The 25912-nt window shown below is 34.8% G+C and overlaps 1 pseudogene; it reads left to right on the forward strand.

Moving 5' to 3' along the window:
* The first annotated feature begins 2958 nt into the window (after positions 1 to 2958).
* Positions 2959 to 25912, forward strand: part of LOC101685228 — a 75937-nt pseudogene continuing 52983 nt past the window's right edge.

Genomic DNA, 25912 nt, shown 5'->3' on the forward strand with positions numbered 1-25912 from the left:
TGTTAATAAAAATAATTAATAAAAAAATAACAAAAATTGAAAAAAATAGTAATTTTGCTATAAGTTTATAAATAAAGGAAACAAATGCATATGGGGAGTCTTTCTTTCAAGATGGTGGGCAGTAAATACAGAGAGTAAAGTTGGTAAACAGGCATAGAACGCTTTTATAAAAATTTACTTTTCAAGCTAACAGTATTTTTATGTGTTATTTTAATGCACTTTTATAACAGTGCCAATACTACTATTTCCAATTTATAAATGCATAAATGGAAGCTCATGATATAATGGCTTTAAGATACATTTCTTCTCTGAACATACCCTGATTCATCAATATTGCTCTAAAATATCCAAGAATTAAAGATACTTTCTAAATGTGGTCTGATCAGTGCAGAAGCAAGTGACTCTACCAGGTCCATTGACTTTAAGACTAACACATCTGATAATCTGTTCTAGAGTGAAGAGTGTGGTGGGGGTTGGCAGAGGCGGGAATCAAAGAAGTTGAGTATGTGGAGGAATGAGCAGTTAGGCCTGCCTAGAAGAGTCAATGATAGTTTCAGAGAGGAAACAAGGTTGGTTCGAAATGAGGTTTGAAAGGCAAGCTATAATATTCTGGGGAGACAAACAATGGGGTTTTCATTCTAGGCACAGGGAGTAACACAACCAGAAACACTGTCTGTTTTGGGATGTTTTCATACTGCATAGAATCATAAGGACAGGAACAAAGGGACAAATGGGAATGAGATCAGAAAGGTAGGTAGAAGAATGACCATTATTATCTCGGGGATTTGGATATGATTCCACAGGCAATTGATCAACAAAATAATAACACATTTTATGTCCAGGAAAATATCTGTGTATTCAGTATAAGTTAAAAAGGAATAAAATCATATATAATAGAGATGCTTTTAGCTAAAATATCCACATAAGTATCAGTAGCTTTTTAAGTTAAAAAGTCAGTTTGTTACTTTTGTAATTTTTACTCCTTGTCAGAAACATAGTCACACACTTTTGTGAGAAATAATGGTCTTTTTCATTAAGTTATGTGTGATACAGAAGAGTCAACAGGTGCCTAATATGAGTGATTGTGGTTAGGATCACTTTCAAATTTATTTTGGCATAATATTTCCAGCAAAAAATTCTAAGTCAGTTAATTTAAAAAAATGCCAAACTTCTGTTAGAGGTCATTTATTGCAGTCTGTATACTATGATTTCTTTGCTTCTAATTTCCTGTCAAACGAAAAGCCATATCTTAGTTATCTTAGTTACTCCTGAACAATTTTTAGTTTTAGCTTCTATAATACAGATGTCTACCACATATTCTAAAATTGGGATCCCTACTGAGAACAACAGGAAACCATGGTAAGGAAAGAAAATACACAACAATATGCATGAAAAGAGAGTTTTTTTCTCTCTAGTTTTAATGTTCTTTAAGACAGCATGCTGATTTCCTCTGATGTGAGAACATTCCTCAAAGACACTAAATTTAGAGTCTTTAAACAATATTCTGTTCTACGAAATTCTTATAAAACACTCATTGTTGAGATTTTAAAAGTATGGGTTAATAAGCAGTTTCAGACAATAACAGAACAAAGCTACTTATTTTATATTTGGAATATGAGACTAAAATGTTTTTGTGCAATCCAATGTTAGGGATTACACTGTTTTTTTGTTTTGTTTTGTTTTTTTACTTGATAGAAGTATAATTTATAGCATTTGTATGTAGATTAATTGTGATTGTTTCATGTTTTATTGTCAAATTTCCTTGGCTAATAAAGCTATAGATAATGAAGCTGGCAGAAGAGATCATTTTCTAGAGTTTTCAAGGTCAAGATGTCAATTAAGATCTCTGGGCTAATTCATTAGTATCGGAAAAAAATGAACATGCTGAGCAACAGGAGATTGCAAGTCTGGGATATCAAACATCTGTATTGACTTATGACAGCCTCAAGTCCTCTCTTTTGTGAAGTGATTTAGAGAGGCAAATTACTTTTTCACTAATTTGACAAAGATGAGACTTTTTAAAACTTCATAATATAGGTTCAAAGATGCTGCATCATATAAATCAGTGAACCATGATATGTATATTAACCAAATTCTCCAGTATATAAGTTTTCTATGTCCTTTAGAAACAGCATGAATGTGTTTCAATTCATTCATTTGACAAAGATTTATAATTTACTGAATATGTACTCTGCACAAATTCTATGTTAGCCACATGGGAGGGGGGAAAAGACATATCCACTGTCTTCGGTCTCAAATACCCTACAGAGATAGATATTAAACAATTGGGTACACAGTTGTTAATTATAGCTGCCACAAGTCTCACAAAGGGAAAGTTATGCAAGATGTGAGAGCATACAATTGTTATCATATAATAGCTTCATAATGAGAAATATATGGCCTGAACATATTCATGGACTATATAGACATTAATTTTATAATTAAATATAACTGAATAAGGATTTAATGAGAACCTAATATATTCCATTCATTCTGTGGGGGTTAAGGATATAAGGAAGTCATATATTGTAATTGGGGAAACAGACATAGGCATAGCAAACTGCTAAAAGCTCTAGATAAAAGAGTGGCTAGAGGTTAAAAAAATTCTTTGGAGAGAGGACTCATTTATTCATTAATTAAACTATTTGTTGAATACTTACCATTTTTCCAACATTGTGGTTGGTGTTAGGGATATATGTCAATAAAACATAACCCCAGTCTGTAAAGGACTCACTTTCTAGAGCAGTTTTCTAAACAGGACTCACTTTCTAGAGCAGTGGTCTAAACTAGGGTGGTTCTACTCTCAGGGGACATATGGCAAAGTTTGGAGATATTTTTCTTTGTCACACTCGGGAGGGGACACTACCTTCATCTACTAGGTAGAGGCCAGAGGTACTATTACACATCCTACAATAAAAAGAACAGTAGCCCCCATGAAAAATAATTAAACATCCCAAAATGCCAATACTGCTAAGACAGGTAAACCCTTTAGAGTCACAGAGAAATAAGTAATCAATTACAATTCAGCAGTATTAGTGATGAATGGGGATATGCTTTAAAAGACTGAGGAAAGGGGTGCCTGGGTGGCTCAGCGGTTTAAGCCTCTGCCTTCAGCTCAGGTCATGATCTCAGGGTCCTGGGATCGAGCCCCGCATCGAGCCCCGCATCGGGCTCTCTGCTCAGTGGGGGGCCTGCTTCCCCCTCTCTCTCTCTGCCTGCCTCTCTGCCTACCTGTGCTCTCTATCAAATAAATAAATAAATAAATCTTTTTAAAATAAATAAATAAATAAAAGACTGAGGAAAGTAAAGGGTAGACCATGACATGTCAAGGAGAGTAGGCAAGAAAAATCATTTCACTTGGTACACTATTATTGCAAATTATGGTAAGATACTGGGAAAAGGATAGAAATATTAATAAAGAATAGATATGAGAGAGTATTTGAGAGATAAAATAATTATTAAGTTATTCAGTAATTTTAAGATGAAAGTTTGGGAGGAGAAAGAGTTGAAGCAGATGAAAGAGCCAAGGATTTCCTTAAAATTTGTTTATTTGGATGGTGTTAATGTTCACATATACTGGAATGAAGGAAAAAGAACAAGTTTTGAAAGATATTAATAATGGTGACAAAAAATAATATTTACATGTTATATGTCAGACAGTGTGCTAGTCACAGCAAACTATTAAATATGTCATAACCCTTGATAGGGAGATAGAACTATTTAAATATGTACTGTTACCCCTAGTTTTTAAGACAGGATAAGAGAGATTAAAGAAATTATTCAAGGTCACATAGCTCATTAGGGGCAATATCCAGACTCCAACTGAGATTTACCTTCTAAAGCCAATATTGTCAACCTCTATGCTCTATCTGATAAGAACATACTATAGACAATTGAGGTGGAATTTTCACAGTTTGGATCCAATTTGCCTAAGTTCTTCAAAAAGCAAAACCTGGCATAAAAGCATGTATACTACCAGTTTATTAGGAAGGACAATTCCAGAGAAGCAGAAGTGAAGAGAAATCTGGGTGAGTCAAGGATATACAGAGAACAAATATTCAGTATTAAGTTAAACAGACTTGATCTCTTGATTGTAGGACGGTCTTCTAAGAGGGCATTTGAACTATCATATTTCAGAATAGTCCATGTGGAGGATGAAAGGGAGAATACTCACCAACTCTCAGCAACATTAAATATTTGCTCCAAAAGCTTTAGCTCCCTGCCTTTCCTAGGTTGCTCATGCAAAGATACCAAGTGGGCCTCAGTGGCAACAGAGATGTCTTGTGGCAGGATGCAAGATAGATTCAGCATGAATGGAAAAGGTACTGATGAGTTGTTGGTTACACAATCACAAGGAAGCTAATGCAAAATAAGAGGCCAAATTCCTGAGACAAGTACGATTGGGAACTATGCAATGGTATGTAAGAAATAGCTGATATATCTGTTCTCTAAATATTATCAGCTTTGTTGTTCTCTTATGTTATTTCCCCTTCTGGTGTCTTAATTTCTACAAAATGGAGAAAGTCACAGTACCTATCAAGGAGTGCTGTGGGGATTAAAAGGTTTTAATATTATCAATCATTTAAAACGGTAACAATATAAGCATCAAATGCACTTATCATTTGTTATTGACATTATCACCATCATTGTTGTTGAGAAGGAGAAAATCACCCCCTTAATATCCAGGAACTGGCTGGGTACTAACACCAAAGCCTGGGTACTGTTAGAAGCTGGCCTGGCACTCACGGCTAAGAATATAATGTTCTCTTATTGAATATAAACAATCTAACTGAAAACACGAGGATCCAACAATGTCACTTTGTGACCATGTTGAAGTGAGACAAAAACCAAAATCTTCATTTATCAAATAGGGAGTACAATAGTCCGTATCCAAAAAAAGTATTTGAGAAAATGGGTAAAATAGAAGACAGATTACATTGGGCAAATTGATGAATAGGAGATGGGGAATTCAGTCATTTTTAAAAGTATAAATGTGAATGGGACAGAGATGGAAATTTAACTTGGGGAAATGTAAGGTTGCAGGAGAGATTACTTAATGACAGGGAAAAGTAAACATTTTAGTTTGCTTTAAGAAAGGGTCCATGGGAAAGATGTGTTTGAAGATCCAAGAAAATGAGGAGAAATTTGATGAATGAAGTTCCTAGAGTACACAGAAGAGATATCAAGAACATAGTTGGAGAACTAACCCTGAAAAGGAAAAGGTATTTCATTCTCTGAAATTGGAGGAGAAAGGGAGATAAATAGTATTGCCCAATGTGAAGGATCTGTGATAGATGCTAAAGGGAGAAGGCAGTAAGAAATTTTATCACTGATGACTTGTTTTCTCAGTCAGGAAGTAATCCAAGACATCTGTTGAGGGTAAGGGTCAGTGGCTTAGTGACACTGGAACAGCCACAACAAAAAGAGAACTGGAACCAATAGAAAGGAAAGAACGAGGTATCAGGCACTATTAAGAATCCAGTTAACACTTCCTTTCATGGGTGGTAGTGAGAGTGGATAGTGCACCCTGAAGGCCTCAAGCACATTGTGAGAGTACAAGGTGGAGTGGCGATGCCTGCCCACCTCCAAAAGGTACACTCCTATCCTCTATCCAGGTGAATCTTTGCTCCTAATCATGGCATTGCCAAGTTTCACTTCTGGTACTTTGCATCTCAGCTGAAGACTGAAGAGTTCAGGGGAAATTGTCTACAAATTGTCTACCTGTGGACAGGTGTTGAAGAAATCTACCTTACGGGTTAAGAACTTCGGCACCTGACTATGCTATGACTCTGGAAGTGGCAACCACAACATGTACTGAGAGGAACAGGACCTGACCACTGCAGGAAGTGTGTCTCCCAGTGCTACTGACACATGGATGAACAGCACTGTGTCTGAGCCCACTCAATCCAGATCATGATGGTGGAGGAGACTGTAGCCAGCAAGTGCCCACTGGCAGCCAAGCAGTTCCATGATTCCAAGATCAAATTCCCACTGCCTTGCCGGGTCCTGAGCTGCCAACACAAGCCATGCTTCACCAGCAAGAGGCCCAATATCTTCTTTTACGTGCAGAGCCTCCCTGTCCCTAGGTCTGCCCGAATAAACTCCATGGAAAAAAACAAGGGAAAAGAGAGAGAGAGAAAGAATGCAGTTAAGTCGGAAGATTCTATATTCATAACCTTAATGGTCCTGATCAGTGAGGCTATGTAATGTTTCTCTAGAAGTCCTTAGCAGCTGAGATGAGGAAAAGACAAATCAAGACTGATTCCTTTTCTCAGTGGCAAGTTTTCTGTGGTGTAATGTTAATTAAGAAAAACAAAAGAATAAAAAATCTAAAGAGAACCCAGTTGAAATAAGCAATGAATATGTCCAGACTCGATAAGAGGTAAGCAAAGCCAGCTACAGACTGACTCATTAATGGAAGTCAAAGTTCTAGGTCACTGGAGGTGCGGGATAGGGTAAGTAGGTGGAGATGCAGAGGAGAGGAAGAATGATGGCTAGGGTAGGTAGCAGTGCCATTGAGGGAACTGGAAGATTGGAAGGATACAGGGTTTCAGATAATAAGTTTTAAGATTTTGGAAACTGAAGAGTTGTAAAGGATAGTGAGATGCATACAATACTCTAGAAATTTGTCCTTGAAGTTGGGCAGGGGTGTGGAGAGAAGTACCAGAGAAAAGTTCCAAGACCCTAGCTGCCATAAAAGGTATTAAATATTAATGAGACAAATTTCGAAAAAATTGACAAATATTAGTTATTATATTTTCTCAGGGAATGTAAGATTCCTAGTACACTATAAAAAGAAAGAAGAAGAAGAAAACCCCTTTAATGTTTCATATTATAATTCAGAAAATTTACACTACTGTATGATAAGTTTCATTAAGCTGCAGTGAGAATTATTTTTACAGAATGCTTATATGCTACACATAAATATTACAAATAAATTTGCTGGTATCTACTGATACAACTTTAAAACATATTCAAAAGATTTAAGAAGCTACCTTGTTAAAAAAAACAGTATATAATTCTTATGCCACTTTTCTATGTATGAAATTCCTTTTTTTTATTTTTAAGATTTTATTTATTAATAATAGAGAAGGGGAGGGGGAAAGAGAGAGAGAGAGGCAGAGGGAGAAACAGGTTTCCAGCAGAACAGGAGCCTGATGTGGAACTCGATCCCAGAACCCTGAGATCATGACCTGAGACAAAGGCAGCTGCTTAATGGACTGAGCCACCCAGGCATCCCTGTGTATCAAGTTCTTAATAGGAAAAGTAACTGGACAAATCTAGTGACCCTAGTAAATATTTGGCACTTACACTGAAGCTTTACTTAGCCCTGAAAAGAAATTCAGTATTCTCACTCTTGGTGAGATCTTAAAGAATGACTCATTACACCTAACTGTTCCTCCAAAATGTCTGGCTGTTAGAAGTGACTTAGTAGGGCAGAAAATAAAACATACCCATACTTTACTTGCTATAAAGAAGACTGTAAACTGTAATTATGAAATATTAAATCCCATTTCCACAGAAAAAAGTTACCTGATTACATCCCTGAAAAAATACATATGTCTTAATTTTAACATCTTAATTTTGCTACATTTAATAAGACCTTATTTTAAGGTTTTCCTTTTTCCTGATGCTGATCATCATACTAGGAGAATAATCAGAAACCACTAAGAGAAGATGGCAAAGAAATGCCATAAAAAATTACTTAAATAGGATATATTGGGGGGAAAAAAGTGTCATCTAGGCAGTCTTATTTGATATATAGAATATCTTTTACAAAAATTGTGATTTTTAGATGGTGTTTACAACTAAAAGATAGAAAAAGTTAACATGTTTTTAATTTGACTTTTCTTCTGGAATCCCCATACAATGTTATAACTGATTATAATTGACTCATTTAACTCATCTGAATTAGTTTTTAATAAGCTATAAAAAGATGGACAAATTTTCTCTAGTTTCTCTTGGGAATTGGAGATAATTAAATGAAGGTGCAATCCTTACTTCTAAGGATATTTTTTGGTTAATTTTCTTCCTTCTAATTTTTCTTGGGTCTGTATACCATTCTGACCCTAACTCTACCATGGGTGATTAAGAGTTGTACTTGTACATATTTCATTATCAAATATGAATAACTCTTATGTCACAGTTATGATTTACCTGCAAAGCCAAGAACCTTGTCAGTTATTACCTAGCATTATACTATTTTATTCACAAACAATTCACTTATTGATTTCATATGTAAGTAATGTTTTATGTTCTTAGCAATTAGATTTCAATCCTGAAATCTTTACTCTTATTTCTCAATTTCCACGTATCTATTGGGATAATCAGAAATTATGAATAAACCATGTATGAGTACCTACAATTCTGCATGCAATATAAGAGCCACTAATCATGTGTAGCTATTGAGCCCTTGAAGTATGTCACTAGTCTGAATTGAGATGTGCTGTAAGATTAAAATACAAAGCAGTTTTGATGTCTTAGAACAAAAAAGGTAAAATATCTCACTAACTTTTATATGGATTAGATGTTGAAATGGTGATATTTTAATATATTTGCTAAAATAAGACATATTAAAATAATTTTACCAATTATAGTATAATGGTATGGCTATAAAAACTTAAAAATTACATATATGATTGACATTTCCATTTCCCATTAGAATTTTATTGGGCACTACTGCCCTAGCACAAAGATCAAAATTAGTACACTCAGTAAATGTATCCTACAAAAGAATGCAGATATGGAGAATATTATAGGAAACCCTATTATCTGCCCCACCATTTCTCATGGTTTTACTCATTCTTCCTCTTTGAAAATAACCAAGATTTTAAAACAGCTGTTTAAAGGTATGAATGGACAAGAACCAAGTTTTAAAGTGTTTCAGAGTACAATCCAATAATTATATAGTATTTTTATTGCTTACAACATAATGTGTTATTATGTTGTATTATCAAAATAGCTGATGGAGTATGATGTTGAAACTCTGTATCTCCTAACTCTAGCATTCTTTACACATTAAAATGGTTATGTAAAAGCAGACCAAAAAAAAAATAATAATAATACCACCACCACCACAACAACAACAAAAAACTATGGCTACTCACATAGTTACTCTTTTGATGACAAATATGCAATGATTCCTCATTCAACATTTTATAAGTGCCCCACTGCTGTAAATGATTCAGCACTCTCTGGCCATGAATAATTCATAGGGGAAGAATCAAATACCAAATATGTTGGGTTATGTGATGTTTACAGTGGCTTTTAAAACTTATCTGCAGAGGGGCACCTGGGTGTCTCAGTGGGTTAAAGCCTCTGCCTTTAGTTCAGTTCATGATCCCAGGGTTCTGGGACTGAGCTCCGCACTGGGCTCTCTGCTCAGCGGGGAGCCTGCTTCTTCCTCTCTCCCTCTCTGTCTACCTCTCTGCCTGCTTGTGATCTCTGTCTGTCAAATAAATAAATAAAATTTTTTAAATAACTAAATAAAAAATAAAACTTATCTGCAGACTTATTCCCATTGCTCTATTTCTTATCATATCTTTGTGGGAGGACAATTACCATGATGGACATAAAACCTGAAACAGTTAAATAATACTGCAAAATGCTCTATAAAATTTAAGTGCAACATGGAATAATTTCTCCATTTCTCTAAGTATGATGACTAACCTTGGGATTCATGGAAACATCAAACCTCTGTTTTAAATAGGGATTTTTTTGAAAGTATGATAATTTTAGCTTTGTAACTACAGATGGCATATAATGATTTAGAAAATTATTGACTTTTGTCAACTCTTTTTCTTATTTCTTCCTCTCATTTTTTATTTCTTTTATTCATCAATAGTAATCTTTTAAAATCACTAAAGAATCAATATTCCTTATAACAAGTTACAAAAAAACAAAGTGAAAATATTTTATTTCTTTTGATTTTTTTTAAAGATTTATTAATATGAGAAAGGGAGCAAGACAGTAGGGGGAGGGGTAATAGGAGAAGGACAAAGAGAACCTCAAGCAGAATCCACGCTGACCATGGAGACCCCACATGGGGCTTGATCTCACAACCCTGAGATCGTGACCTGAGCTGGAACCAAGAGTCAGTCACTCAATTGAGCCACTCAGGCCCCCCTCTTTTTTTATTTTATAATAGAAATAATAATATCAGGTTTAAAATATAATCTTCAATGTCTAAATGTCAATGAGGAATTACCACTTCCAAAACTAATTTCTTACTCCTAAAGCTATGAGGATTTAAAACTTTTTTTAATACCTATGTGGATTTATCTTATCTGTAATTCATACCTACTGATACTAATTTATATTAGAACTACAAAGAACAAGTATAATCTCTCTTCCGTGTAAACTGAAGTGCTTTCTTAACATTTTTTAGCATTTTATATTATTTTTGTAGGTAATCTCACTCACAATCTCATATATATTACATATACATAGCTTATAACATTTCTTTCTGTGCTCTCGTTCCATTCAACTTTTTATTTATTTTTTCTCCATTTAGCACAGGCATACTAAATTTAGCAGTCTTTAGAGCATCTCAAACTCCATGCACTGAAAATGAAACCTCTCTGCCCAAATTTGATGAGTGATTTTACTCAAAATGGAATCATTCTTAGATCAGCTTCTTCTTCACTTCCTATATCCCATCAGTCACCATGTCTTTTCAACCTCATCCCTAAATATTTGCTAAAACCCAGGATTTCTTCCCAGCAATCTCCTCAATTCTCTGGATTAACTTCTATTATCTCTCACCCAGGTGGAGGTAATGGCTTTTTAAATGGTCTCCCTGCATCCATTCTTGATACCCTCTGCTCATCTCTGAGCAATCAAAGTGTTTACTTAAATATATAAAGAAGATGAAGTTACTCCTTGCTCAAATTTTTTACATTGCCTTTTCTAGTTATTTAGTAAAAGCTCAGAAGACTTAGTAGTGGTCAACCACTGGCTACAAATTCTGGGTTCTGCTTACCATACCCCTGCTTAATTAATTACTCCTCACAGTTCAGATATCAGGAAAAAGACTTTTGCCCAAGAAAGCCTTCCCTAACTTCACTGAGCACTGTCCATTCCCTCATTACAATTTACTCGTTATACCATGTGTCTCAACTTCATGATGTATAATATTATGATTTCATATTAATTCTGAAAGAAGGAATAAAACAGTACATTAAAATTAACCTTTAAAATACTTAAAATGTTTATGTCTAGATCCAAACTGTAGCCACTGGTATATATTCATATTTAACATGATTCAGGCAAATAACAACAAGAATTCAAAGATTAATTACACACCCAAATCTAAAAAAGCTCGGGCATACTAAACCACTATAACTCCAAGCAACAGAGAAAAGTTACACCCTTAGCCTATAAAATACTATAATCTGTATGGAGAAAAGCAATACTTATTTTCAAGACTACCATTATAATATAGTTGTGAGTGAAGGAAAGACCATGACCCTGAAAACAGTCAGAAAAATAATATGCAATACAGTCTTTGCTGCATCAGAAGCTCTATTAGGCAAACAGATCTGCTTCTGCTTGTAGGGTGGTTCACTACAGATAATGTGAGAGGACTGCCTTAGGGAATGTCACAATTTCCCCATAAAGCCATTTTCATAAATAGATGTTTCAGTTGGATGGAAATTAAAAAACAAAAGCAAAGAAAAATGTCACTTTCTCAGTGGACACTTTCTCAGATGGGCACAAATACATTCATTTTAAAACATAGAAAAATCTGGGAAACCATCAAAATAACCATCTGTTAGAATGGTCTTAAAGGGGTACACTTTCTTACAGTCAAACTTCAGAGGTGACCCAACAGAATCTGAGAATGGGAGTGGCAGATGGCCCCTGGAGATTACATTTTAAATAACTTTGTTCTAACCTCTGGGTATATAAGAAGTTGTAAGAAGGAAAAAAGAAACAGAGATAAACTGGCATTCCCTGCATTTACTGTGACACAATGAAGGATTTGTTATTCTTTCAAAGTTCTTATATAGGCTTACACACATTATAAATTTTATTTTATTTTGATTTTATTTATTTATTTATTTGTCAGAGAGAGAGAGAGAGAGAGACAGCAACACAAATGAGCATAAGCAGGAAGAGCAGCAGGCAGAGGGAGAAGCTGCTGACCCAGGAGCCTGGATGCTCATAGGAACATGACCTGAGTCAAATACAGATGCTTAATGACTGAGCAACCCAGGCACCCCACATTATAAATTTCACAATAAAGTGCATATTTTGCCTAAATTTGTCCACGGCATTGCATTTTTCTTAAGCAAGAGACTATGTCATAGAACATGGTCACTCAGAGTTATGAAAAGCTCCCACTTGCTGAAATGAACTGTGAGTGGTGGGAAACAGAGTCTTCTTTATTGTACTACTCCACTTATTTTGATATGAATTCCTAGTTAAGATTTTAGAAATTTTACATATTATAAATCTGGTGCCCAGAATGTTTTCTTTCCCTTATAAATTAAAAAAACTGGTTTAACAAAAGCTGTACATATCTATTATGGGCTGAATTTTGTCTCCCCAGAATTCTTATGTTGAAGTTCTGGCCCCTTGTGAAACTATTTAGAGCTGGGGTCTTTAAGGAGGTAATTAAGGCTTAATGAGGTCATAAGAGTGAGCCCTAATCCAATAAAACTAGTCTCCTTTTAAGAAGAGAAAACTGTCTCTCCCTGTCAACAAGAAGATGCCATGTGAAGACTCAATGAGAAGGTGGCCCTCTGAAAAACCGGAAGAGGCCTCACAAGAAACCAAATTTGCCAACAACCTGATCCTGGATTTCTAGCCTCCAGAACTGTGAGAGAATGAAATTCTATTGTTTAAACCACCAAGCCTGTGGTATTTCTTTATGATAGTCCCATCTGACTCATACACTCTGGTATCTTTGGAGGACCTTAATTCTTTGGTCTGTTGGTTTGGTTTGTTTGGTTTTGGACAAGCCTACAATAATTTGGACAAATACATAGTTTTGAACATACCTATGACTATAACTACATAAACATTTTTATGTGTCAAAATTATTTTCACCCCCCAAAAATTTTGTGTCATCTCAATTTCACGCTGAATCAATGTTTGATACATTATCAAAATACAATAGCAAATCTGAAATTCTAGAAAACATTTGACAATAGCAGCTTACCTTAGATACCTCCCCATTAATTAATAATGACTTGTCCCTAGCAATACCAATACAATCATGTTATGTAACTTGGACAAGGTCAAGCTTTGCAAATGATGTTTTAGCAAAAAGAGTAAAGTGGCTGGGTGCCTGGGTGGCTCAGTGGGTTAAGCCTCTGTCTTCAGCTCAGGTCATGATCCCAGGGTCCTGGGATCAAGGTCCACATCAGGCTCTCTGCTCAGCGGGGAGCCTGTTTCCCTCTCTCTCTCTGCCTGTCTCTCTGCCTACTTGTGATCTCTCTCTCTGTCAAATAAATAAGTAAATAAATAATCTTAAAAAAAAAGAGTAAAGTGGCTACTAGCTCAAAAATTGGGTATGAAAATGTTACTTAATTATTTTTTATTGAAAGAATGCTTATAATCTTCATAAAACCTTTAAGTCCCAGTAGCTCTTACAACTGAATTTGGATACTGAAAAAAAAATACAAAACAGCAATTAAAAAATGAGGCAAATTATATAAGTATGCAATTAAGAAACAAAATTCAGAATGAATACTATATTTGTTTTAGAAATTCTTTTCTGGGGCATCTGGGTAGCTCAGTCAGTTAAGCATCTGCCTTCGGCTCAGGTCATTATCTCAGGGTCCTGAGATTGAGCCCATTTAGGGCTTCTTCCTCTCCCTCTTCTGCTCCCCTTACTTGTTCTCTTTCTCTCTCTCTGCCCCTATTTCTGTCAAATAAATAAATAAAATCTTAAAAAAATAAAAGTTCTTTTCTCACTTACTATACATATAATGCAAATTAAAATATAATATGATTTTTGTCTATCTAGTCAGCATTTTTTTTTTAATTTAGACTTTATTTTTAGAGCCATTCTGGATTCACAGCAAAATAGAGAGGAAGATACAGGAATCTCCTATTTACATGATGGCTCCCCAAACATACACCCTTGTCCTTTATCAAATTCCCCTATGAAATGATACATTTGTTACAAATGGTGAACCTACATGGAAACATCACAATCACCTAAAGTGTACAGTTCACACTGCAGCTCACTCTTACTGAAATATTCTATGGGTTTGAACAAATGTCTAATGAGGTATATCCATCATTACACTGCCCTAAAAATCCTCCGTGATTTTCCTATTCTTCTCTTCCCTCCCCAAAATGTCTGGCAACCGCATATCATTTTATTGCCTACAAAACTTTGTTTTTTCCATAATGTCATATAGTTGGAACCATACAGTATATATAGCTTTTTCAGATTGGCTTTTAAACACTTAGTAACAGGTATGTATATCTCTTCCATGCCTTTTTATGGCCTGATAACTTCTTTTTTTAAGTGCTGAATAATACTCTACTGTCTAGATGTGCAGCATTTGTTTAGTCATTCACATGGAAGGACATTAAAAGGTTGCTTTCAAGTTTTGCTGAATTCTCTGTAAAATTACTACAAACATCCACGTGAAGATTTTGTGTGGATGTAAGACTTTCACATAAACTTTCAACTCCTTTGGGTAAATATCAAGTAGTAGATTACTGGGGTCATCCTTAGTTTTGTAAGGAAACAACCACATTTTCTTCCACAGTGGCTGCATCATTTTGCATTCCAGCCAACAATGAATGAGAATTCCCATTGCTCTACATTCTTACTGGAGTTTGGTGTTGTCCATAATCTTGGATTTTGTCCATTCTAAGAGGTATATAGTGATACATCATTGTTTTTCATCTGTAATCACTGATGACATATGATGTGAAGAAGCATCTTTTCATATGCTGATTTGCCATCTATATATATTCTCTGGTGAGGTGTTTCTTAAGGTCTTTGATCCATTTTTTAATGAGTTGTCTTCTTATTGTTGATATTTAAGTGTTCTATGTTATTTTAGGCAACCGCTGTTCATCAATAAGTCTTTTGTAAGCATTTTCTCTGTTTGGTTTGTCTTCTCATTCTCTTGACATTATCTTTCACAGAGCAAAAAGTTTTAATTTTAATTTTAATCTACTTGTCATTTATTTCTTTCATGGATTGTGCCTTTAGTGTTGTATCATTATCAGTTAGCAGTTAAGGTTGATTTATATATATATTAAATATATATATATATAAATATATAAAATATATTAAAATATATATAAAATATATTAAAATAATCTAATTTATAAAGATTAATGTATATAAATACAATTCTGTTTTAAAATGGAAAAAGAAAAAGAACAACATACTCAAATTCTTTGGAAATTTTAAATAAATTACAGCATATTCAAAGACTGAAATACCATGTATTCATTAAAATGATCCTGAGAATATACTATGATTTGGAAATCATCTATGATAAAATTTTAAAATAAAATGCAAAAGAAACAGGGGTGCCTAGGTAGCTCAATTTGTTGAGCGACCATTTCTTCATTTTGGCTCAGGTCATGATCTCAGGGTCATGAGCTCAAGCCCCGCACTGGATCTTCCCTCAGCGTGGAATCTGAGAGAATTTCCTTCTCCCTCTGCCTCTCTCTTTCTCTCTTTCTAGTAAATAAATAAATAAATCTTCAAAAAAATGCAAAAACAATATGTGATATAAACTCAATTTAAGTAAAAATTGTATTTATGCTCCCCGCCTAGCAGAGAGCCCGATGCGGGGCTCCCTCCCAGGACCCTGGGATCATGACCTGAGCCAAAGGCAGAGGCTTTAAACCACTGAGCCACCCAGGCACCCCTGAATAATGTTTTCTTAAAGTTCAAATAATACATCCCCAAGTTCAAGGTAGATCATATACTAAAATAAATTATCTTTTGTTTCATTCATCTCATTATTTACATTTCAATCTTTTCCAAAAGTTAAAATAATTTTTAAAAATTAACTGACAACTCTAATTACATATTGCATAGTTGCCTAATAAGCTAAATAAAACAGACTCTGAGGCCCATTCAACCTCCCTTTAAGAACAGTACATAAACTCCAGTACTCCCACACAGCTGAGTTTCCAAGCACCTATTTTCTTTCCTTTTAATTTTAACCACAAAATGTTGCCTTGTCTTCCTTTACATTTATTGTGAAATCTTCTGCCACCTTCTTTTCCCTTTCTTATTGAAGTTGTCAGAGTCTATATTTTCCCTTCAGCATTTCACTCAGTCTTAATGAAAATTAACCTCACAGTCAAAATAAAATGGAGCTTAATGGAAAAAAAGAAGAAGGTAATAAGTTTATAAGAAAACTGATGCATACTTAGGAAAATCAGTGTCAAAAGCTGTGATCATGTTATCACTTGATGATACAACATCATTAACACAGCTGATGTAAAGTTATCCTGAGTATAAGTAATTGTGTCTGAGAGAACACAGGTGTGAGTGTACATACCACCCACTGGATTTCACTCAGAATCTGTGAGGGTCATATGTTGTCATCACATTTCAGGACCTGACACCAAAATAGCAGCACCTTTGATGATAAAAGATAAAGCCGAAGCATGAACAGAAAACCAATCTCCTTCTTTCTTTATAATGCGGAAAACTCACACTGCAAGGCATTTCCATTCTAATAGAAATATACTTCACACATTCTACAGATCAAAAGGTATTTGAGTCTCTCATATCTGGCATAGGAGGATATTTCATTTCATGTTCCAGACTATTCTCCTTTCTCTCTCCCTCTTCCTCTCCCTTCACTCCCCTTCCCTGTTCTCTCCTCTTTGACTCCCAACCATATTTCCTTACTAAATCACACCATGAGCAATAAGTTTCAACTTTGCCTTAATCGAATACACATAAACCAATCAAATTGATTAAATGATTAAGCACCCAAGAATTATAACAGTCTCTGTAGAAAAAAAACTAAGGATACAACATCTATAGTACAGCTTACATTTTCAAAGTGACAATCTTTCCTTCTATTTACCTCTTATTTGGTTATTTTTCACTTAATTGTTTTTTGTAAATTTGAAGTTCAGGAAGCCAAAGAAAATCCACGAGACATTTTAGGGTACCATAATAATCTGGTGTTTAAATTTTAACTTTTCCTAAACAATTTAAAAAACATATAATTAAAAACAAAAATAATCCAAATCTTTCTCTAGTTTTTTTTGGAATTCAGAAACAGTTGATTCTGGAACAAATTAGTTTGTAAATTACCTTTTATGATTGATTATGATTTAGTAAAAGTTTATTAGTTTGTGTGTACTTAGTATGATCCTTTTTAATTTTTTAAAAGCATTATTTCACTGACAGTAATTCTATTAGTGGCGATAACATTCAAGATTCTGAATCCTTCTTCAGTTTCTATTTTCTTTCTTAGTAGAGTCATGTCTGTCCATTCTTCAAGGCCAAACTATTCCAGGCTCCTTTATAAAACTCCCAGGTTATTCTAGATCTGTCACGCAGTAGCTAATATATATTTTTGGCTATTTATTCTCATTTGGGAAATAGTCATCACCTATTCTCAACAGTGTGGTTCCCATGAAAATGATTCCATTTGTAATTAAATGCCTGGCATGTGACAAACCTGACCAATAAAAGCCTCACATTTCTCTGCCTCTGATTGGCTCCAAGATGAATATGTGACCTCATCAGAACCAACTGAGCAGGTTTTACTAAGATTTCTCAGAGAGAATTCATCTGCTTTCTTTGCAGTAGTTGGCCTAGTGGTACCCAACTTGCAAACACAAGGAGTACATCTGTCTGAGAATGGAGCTCCTGTGAAAGACAACCAAGATCTAGAAAGCAAACAGATTGAAGGACATTGTTTGATCCTCTGACTCAAGCAGCTAATGAGTTTGCATGTATGGTTAGAAGTGTCAGATTCTAGAGACAGATTTTGCCTTTTGTTTGAACCATTCTGGGTTAAATTTTCTGTACCCTGCAACCAAAAGTCTTAATTGACACACAGCAGTGATCACTGTCACTTCAGATTTCCTATAGAAATTGAAACTCTAAGAATTGTCATTTATTAATATACAGGCTTAAATTATTTAGCATATATTAACAAATGCTTGTTTTTAATCTCTCTGATGGGATTTAATTTCTACAAGGAAAACTTTATAATTAGTCATGTTCTCCTGAATAAAAAGGAAAACTGAGATACCTTAAAATTTTCAAGAGCTTATTTGAGTATACTTTTAATGGAATCACATAGGCAAACCAAGAACAGTTGAAAGCATTGCACAGACAAAAGCTAGGGGCAAGGTTTTATAGAGAAGACAATGAAGCAAAGCAATTATTTGATTGGTTATAGCTTAAGCAGTTGCCTGCCTTGAAAAAGCCTCAGCATCTGTTTGGGATTGATTGCCGTTAGGTTTCGTTTTCTTGGATTCAGGTGCATTGACTCTGACGTAGGTTTGGTTTGCTTACACAGATTACTGAGGCATTAGAGCCACCCCAGACTAATGGCCTCCTTCTTTAAATACTTTGACACCAGCATATATTCTCCGTAAGTCTAGGTTTGAATATAACACAGAGGGACAAAAACAAGACTTATTGAAACCAAGTTCTGTTAAGGATACATCTAACCCTACCTTCTCACCTTAACTACGATAGTGAGAGAGAAGAGAGGTTCACCATGTCAAATACCTGTTTAACTATCACATATTATCTAGGAATGAATTTTATCATATTAACAACACAACTGATTAAGAATGAGAGAATTCGGGTGCCTGGATGGCTCAGTGGGTTCAGCCTCTGTCTTCGGCTCAGGTCATGATCTCACCGTCCTGGGATCAAGCTCTGCATCGTGCTCTCTACTCAGAAGGGAGCCTGCTTCCCCCACCCTCTCAGATCTCTTGTGATCTCTGTCAAATACATAAATAAAATATTAAAGAAAAAAAAAAGAATGAGAGAATTCCCTGACAGGATATTTTATTTATTGTGTTATTTACTGAAAGCATAATTATTATTTTCATGATAAAAAGTGGGTTTCTGATATAATTTCTTAGTACCTTAAGCACTGGAAATCCTTAAACCAGTCTAAGGATTGTTTTTGAACCAATCATGCCAAATATTCCCTCTACATCACCTACTTAATGTTATTCTGTAACTCTGCATATTACAATCATCATTTATGCCAGTTCGTGTTATGAAGTTACTTCTATGTATTTGGTCTAAATTACTGATTGCATAAATGTCTGTCTGCATCTACCATTTTTTTAAAGTTAACTTCTTAGGTAGAGTCTTTATCATTGGTTTTTATATTTTTCTAATGTTTTTGAACAAATTTCTTTATCTTTCTTTTTTTTAATTTTAGATTTATTTATTTGAGAGAGAGAGCAGAGGGTAGGGGCAGAGGGAGATGGACTGAGAGAATCTCAAGCAGACTCCCTTCTGAGCACAGAGCCCTACACAGGGTTCAATACTATGACCTTCAGGTCATGACCTGAGCCAAAAATCAAGAGTTGGAACATAGGTTCCAATAAGTTGCACATATTGCATAGAGCACTGTGTGTCATGCACAAACAATGAGTTTTGGAACACTGAAAAAAAATTAAATTAAATTTTTTTTTAAAAAGTGTTGGAACATTCAACTTACTGAGCAACTCAGGTGCCCTTCAAACAAATTTCTATCTCTGTTATCATCACTTAGGATTTTTTCTTCCTAATTAGATGGCTGTGAATGTCATAAAAGGTACTATCTCTCCATCCAAAACCCCCATCATCTTAGCTCTCTGATTACATGGCAATAGTTTTTCTAACTCTTGCCTCAGTTACTTCAGTGATAGGACTTTATACAGAAGCCATGTCATTTAACTGAAAGAACCCTTTCTACTTAGATAATGCAGATCCAACTGAGAGCCAAAAGAACTAGGTATCAACATATTTTGTATTAATTACATTTAGCATTTCCCCCATCTCAAAGTTACAAGTAATTTATTTTTATTTAAATACCATAAGATATGTATTCACCAAAGTCTGGCACTTAAGATGTACCCCCTGACTATGTTGACTAATAAGAAAAACCACTGGCTGATAAAATTAATGGGCACCATTCATTTTCCCTTCTCAGTTTTCTAAATTGTGGCTTTCAACATTAAGTCCTATTATAGGAAGTGTACTAAGTGTTGATCTATTAGCTGAAAAAAGAATTTCCAGGCTGATGATCAGTGATTCAAAAAATAACTAAATTCAACTGAATACAAGTGTCAACATCTAATTAAGAAGATCATCAACTCAACAAGAATTATGCTACCATCTTCATTGTGTTATTAATAACCTCTCAGGGAGAAGCTCTTCACTCTTCAGGTTCTACACTGAATCCATGCTTTGAATACAATTCCTAATCCAAGATTAATTCATTTAAACTTTACCTTTCTGTAAAACCTATCAACTTTAAGCAGGCTTCAGTGGGACTATAGGAACTCAAGGGCTCTATAATATCAAAGAGTAACCGTACTGAATTTTAATATAAGAACATTTATATTTTATCAGAACATGTGAAAAATCATCTTCCTCACTTGTATTTTGGTTTACCAAATTATTTAATGAAACCACTTTCCTGAAAATCAATCTGCCACAACACTTTATTGTACAACCCGTTATATACAAGACCTTAAGTAATAAGAAGTTAAAGTTATAATGGTTACCTCTTTTGAGGAATTTCCATTATTACTTACAAATATTTTGAAAACCTCTAACAACATACAATAAGATAAAATAATAACTTTGGTCAGCTTTCCTAATGTTATAGAATGGAGATGTTGATGAAGGCTGAGAGAATGTTTCAAAAAAGGAGAATTTGAAATTTTAAAATTGATAAAGAGCATGTTTGAAAGAGAGTGAAATGAAAGCAACTAAAAAGTCATTACAATGAAGAAGTATCAGCACCGCCATCATTACAGAGCAGTCAGGAAACTAACCTCAGCATAACAGTGAGGTAGATGACACAAAAAATTAAAATATGGACAGGTACTTTAAAAATGCTATTTTGCAGGCAATAGATTCACAGGAATAAAAGCTTTATCAAATGTGATAATTAGTGGGATTCCTTTAGAAACTCTGAAGTGTAGTTTAGTTATCAGTTGTTACTATCATCACTCTTATAATTTGGAAACCAAAATAACAATGCAGTATTAAGTAGAAAGAATTTAGACAGAAAATCATCAAACAAACTTAGGACTTTAGAAAAGGACCATAGTTAAATAGGAAGAGAACTCAAGGTAGGGAAAAAAAAAAAAAAGGCAGATGAAGAAATAGGAGAAATAATAGGATGCTAGAGTTTTAGGAAAACAAAGGCAAGAAAAGGACGTTTCTTCCCCTGTCTTTTTTTCTTGCATGAGAATGTACATTTATGGCTTTATCACAACTGTTGTTTTTTTTTCACAGTTCTTAATAGGTAAGCTAACCTGTAATTACCAAACAATGACTACAGTAGTTCTTCATATAGCAGGACACTGAAAACACATTTACACTTAACAGGAGGTGATTAGTTGGTGGAATGTGTTAGAAAAGCTGCAAATCCCATACAACAAGTATCAATCCTCTCTTGTTCAGAGGTTATCACTGACTGAAAACATAGTCGATTCATTAAACTTTCTTTCAAGTTCTAAAATTGTTCCAGGTGAGTTATCAGGTGTTTTTCCGATCATATCATCTATAGTGGATTGGCAAAGACACAAAAACACCCAGTCAAATATAACTGAATGAACGGAAGTCTTCCGGGAAAAATTTACTATCAAATGGCCGCCTCAACATTAAAAAAAAGGGGGGGGGTGGATTCAAAACTACATTAAAGAAACATTTTTTGAGTTAATTATGTGCCAAACACTGAGGTAAACACAAACGTACATCCCACCCCATGTAAAACCAAAACCAAACACATTTACTCCAGTCAAGCTTCCATTTAGTAAGAAAATAAACAGCAACAAACCAAATACTAGTGATACAATATGATAAGTGGTAAAACATTCTGAAAAGATAGAAGGGAAAGTGAATATTTTGTAAGGTGAAAAAAGGCAAGTTGATAACTCAGTTGGATCTTGAAAGATAAGGTGGTTTCACTTTTTTTTTCATTGTTTAATTTTTGTTTGTTTTCTGCTGAAAAGGAGAAGTAGGTAATAGGCAAGAGGGAGCAAGTGTTAAAATATGGCCAAAAAAACGGGGCTGATTGTTAATGCTGTTCTACTTGAAATGGTCACTGTATCATCAGTCAGGTTCTCCCGTGAAACAACTAATAGGATATAGACAGAATGATTAGATAGATAGATGATAGGTAGATAGATAGGAATGACAAAAGGAAAGAAGGGGAGGGGAGATTTACTTTAGGAAGTGACTCATCCAGTAATATAGGTCTGCAAGTCCCATAATCTGCCCTCTACAGACTGGTATAATTCAAGCCCAAAGGCCCTTGTATCAGGGGCTCTAATGTCTGAGGCTAGGAAAAGATTAACATTTTAGCTCAAGAAGAGAGTGAATTTGTCCTTCCTTTTCCCTTTGTTCCATTCAGGCCCTCAACAGATTGGGTAAGGTCCTCTCACATTGGTGGGGGCAGACTTCTTTACTTAGTCTACTGAATCAAATACTAATCTCTTCCAGAAATACCTTCAGCTGACACACCGGGAAATAATGTTTTACCAGCTATCAGGCATTCTATAACCCAGTTAATAGATAAAACTAACCATAGTCACCATTAGAAAAAAGTCACTAGACTTTTCACAAATCTACAGCTGTCTTATCACTTATGTTCCAGTTCAGATATCGTGATTTAGATTTTGAGATTTTCCCTGATGTTTTAATCCAAAGCAAAACCACACCTCCTCTCCAGTCCTATCACACCGCTTATTTTACTTTATTTTATTTTCACTCTATTTTCTTTCACTATAAAACTATGACTTCCTGATTTTTTTGTTACTTGCATATTTATGTATCCTATGTATCTTTCTATTGAACACATAAATTCCATAAAGCAGGGTCCATATCTTTGTATCTTTTATGTGCATGAGAGCAACAGATGAGCACACAAAATTTCAAAAAGATCACTTAGGAGAGTGATTATTTTAATAATAAGCAAGCATATAATCCTAAATAGATATCAAAAGCTTAAAGAATGAAAGAAATAATGATTCTCCAAAGACCACAGTCTAATGCAGTAGGGCTTAATTTTCTATTATATATAAATACACAATATTTACTCAAAAAAGTAATACTAATGCATTTATTCTTAAGAACTGAAAAGATGAAGTTCAAGGAAAATGAAAGTTATTATAGTAAAAGCAAAAAAGATTTGATGCTAAAAGCTTAAAATTCCAAATTCTTTTTTCAAGTTTTGAAAATTAGATATTACTAATTTCTTAATGGATCAAATAATTTTTCTCCTACCACCCCCAACACCCAATAATAAAAATCATATAATTATCTACATTAGATTATCAGAAAAATAGCTGTTCCATTAGTATCTGCCTTTACAATTCTATAATTGTCTTTCAAGACTTCTTTTGAAGAGATATTGGTCCCCCAGTATTTGACGGTTTTAAAACATGTGTTCAAGTTCTCTGACACTCTTTACATGAGGAGGTAAATTCTATGTTCCTTCCTTCCCTAGAATCTGGTTGAGTTTGTGATTTGCTTGCAACTAATACAACATGGCAGAACTGATACTGTATGATTTCCGGGGCTGAGTCATAAAAATCAATGCAGCTTTTGTCTTGTTCACTGTAACACTCACTTGTGGGACTCTGAAATGACATGCAAGGGTCTAACCATTCTGAGGAAGCCATTTTCTAAAAAGCCCAAGACACATGAAGACTCCAGATATATTGATGCGCCCTTTGAGAATCCAGGCTAAGGGTCAAGCCAGGCCCCAGATATCACTAAAGAGTGAAAATCTATTTATGTTGTGACTTTTTAAAACTCCTAACCCACAGAATCAGTGAGCATAGTGACACTGTTGTTTTAAGCCACTAAGTATTAGAGTAATTGTTACGCAGTAATAGTTAATCACTATGCAAAGATTCTAAATTTCATCAGCATGAACAAGGGATCCATACAAGCATGGAGTGAAAAACATAATCCTTCAAAAGTTTATCCTCAAATAATTAGTTACTCACTGTTAAAGAGGATTCCATTTGGCCTGAAAGAACCCAGACATTTGGAAATTCTAAAAAGTTCTTTACCAGATAGGGTATTATTGTCCTCTATCAAGTCAAGACCCTATAGAAAATTTATGTGCTTAAGAAATTAGACTAAAACTAGGTTTGCCTTTTCTACTTATCCTAAACTGATAATTGTGACCCGGTATATTTGTTACGCATACAACGCTGTTACTACTGAGTATCTCTACCTTTAAAATATGCGTCATAAGCAAGGAAAATGGCTGTATAAAACAAGCAAGCAAGTAAACAAGTGACAAGAGAAGATAACCTCTTTCTCATCAGAATAGTTTCAACCTAGAGAGAATGTTTTGCTGACAGTTCATACAGCTGGTTGAATTACTTAGACCGAGGTCTGTGTACAAAAGTGTTTGGATCAGATGAAAAATATCACTACAGTTTCTAGTTAGATAGCTTAATTTGTGAAAGTAAAAACTTCTTTTTACCCAAAGGTGGTACCTGAAAAAGTCACCTAAGTTTTAGTTCAAGTTGTACATGATCATGGAGAATGAAAAGACATTTGACTTAGTCAATGTAGCTAGGTATTCTAGAAGACATTCTATGTTTCCCAACAAATTAGAATGTTTTTTTCCCTAACATAATACAAAAATCAGTGTAACCCTCCCTCAGAACAACATACTGCTTAAAATATAACCTATGAGAAATTATACTCGGTACCAAGCATGCGCAGATGTAGCTTTAAGAAGTACATGTACTGGCAATAGGCCTCTGGGGGAGAGGACAGTAGGCATCCTTGAAGCTGAGCAGCTGGGGACACCGAGCTTATGCAAGGGCAGAACACTGCCTGCTTCATTTTTCTGTTATCTCCCCTTCTCTGGAGAGCACCAGCAGTTAGACAATCCTTTCGTTTGGGCTTGCTCATTGTAGGTCAGGTACTACATAACCAAACATATTTTGCCTTTCTTCTTTCGTATCTACAAAACTCATGGTCAATGTGTAATCTTCTCCGGCTTCTTTGTTTGTTGTTACCCACTTTCTAATAAATATGAAACAGGAATTGTTCAGAGCAACAGTCTTTTTTACTGTCGTCCCCTGCTCCCATTCTCTTGCAGCTGACTTTTTTGTGCCTCATTCTTCTCCCGTGCACTGTCACGAGGTGACAAATCAGTAGATTTCAAAGATTATTTTGTGTTAGCAGGTCATGCCCAAATATTAAAAGACATTGGTCATAATATAACCTCAGTATTATTTTGTCTTAAATTCAATTTGGATTTTGTCATCTAAATTGGAAAATATGCCCTCTTTCATGAAAATTTAATTCACTTAAATGAATATGCAATAAATTCTCTGCAATCTGTGTAAGGGACACTTGGCAATTCTACAGAACAGTGTTGATCAGCAGGAACAAAATGTGACCACAAAAAATAAATAAATAAATAAATAAAGCTGCATATAGAATTTTAACTTTTCTGGTAGCCACATTTTAAAAAGTAAAAGAAACTGGTGAAATTAATTAAAATATACATAATTATAACTTGTCTGTCTAAAATATTATTTCAACCTATAATCAATTAAACATTTTGTTTTTGGGGGCGCCTGGGTGGCTCAGTGGGTTAAAGCCTCTGCCTTTAGCTCAGGTCATGATATCAGGGCCATGGGATCGAGCCCCGCATCTGGCTCTCTGCTCAGTAGGGAGCCTGCTTCCCTTCCTCTCTCTCTGCCTGCCTCTCTGCTTACTTGTGATCTC

Source organism: Mustela putorius, unplaced genomic scaffold (genome assembly GCF_011764305.1).
Source record: "Mustela putorius furo isolate JIRA1106 unplaced genomic scaffold, ASM1176430v1.1 tig00000145_pilon_pilon_pilon, whole genome shotgun sequence".
In the NCBI taxonomy this organism is placed as follows: domain Eukaryota; kingdom Metazoa; phylum Chordata; class Mammalia; order Carnivora; family Mustelidae; genus Mustela; species Mustela putorius.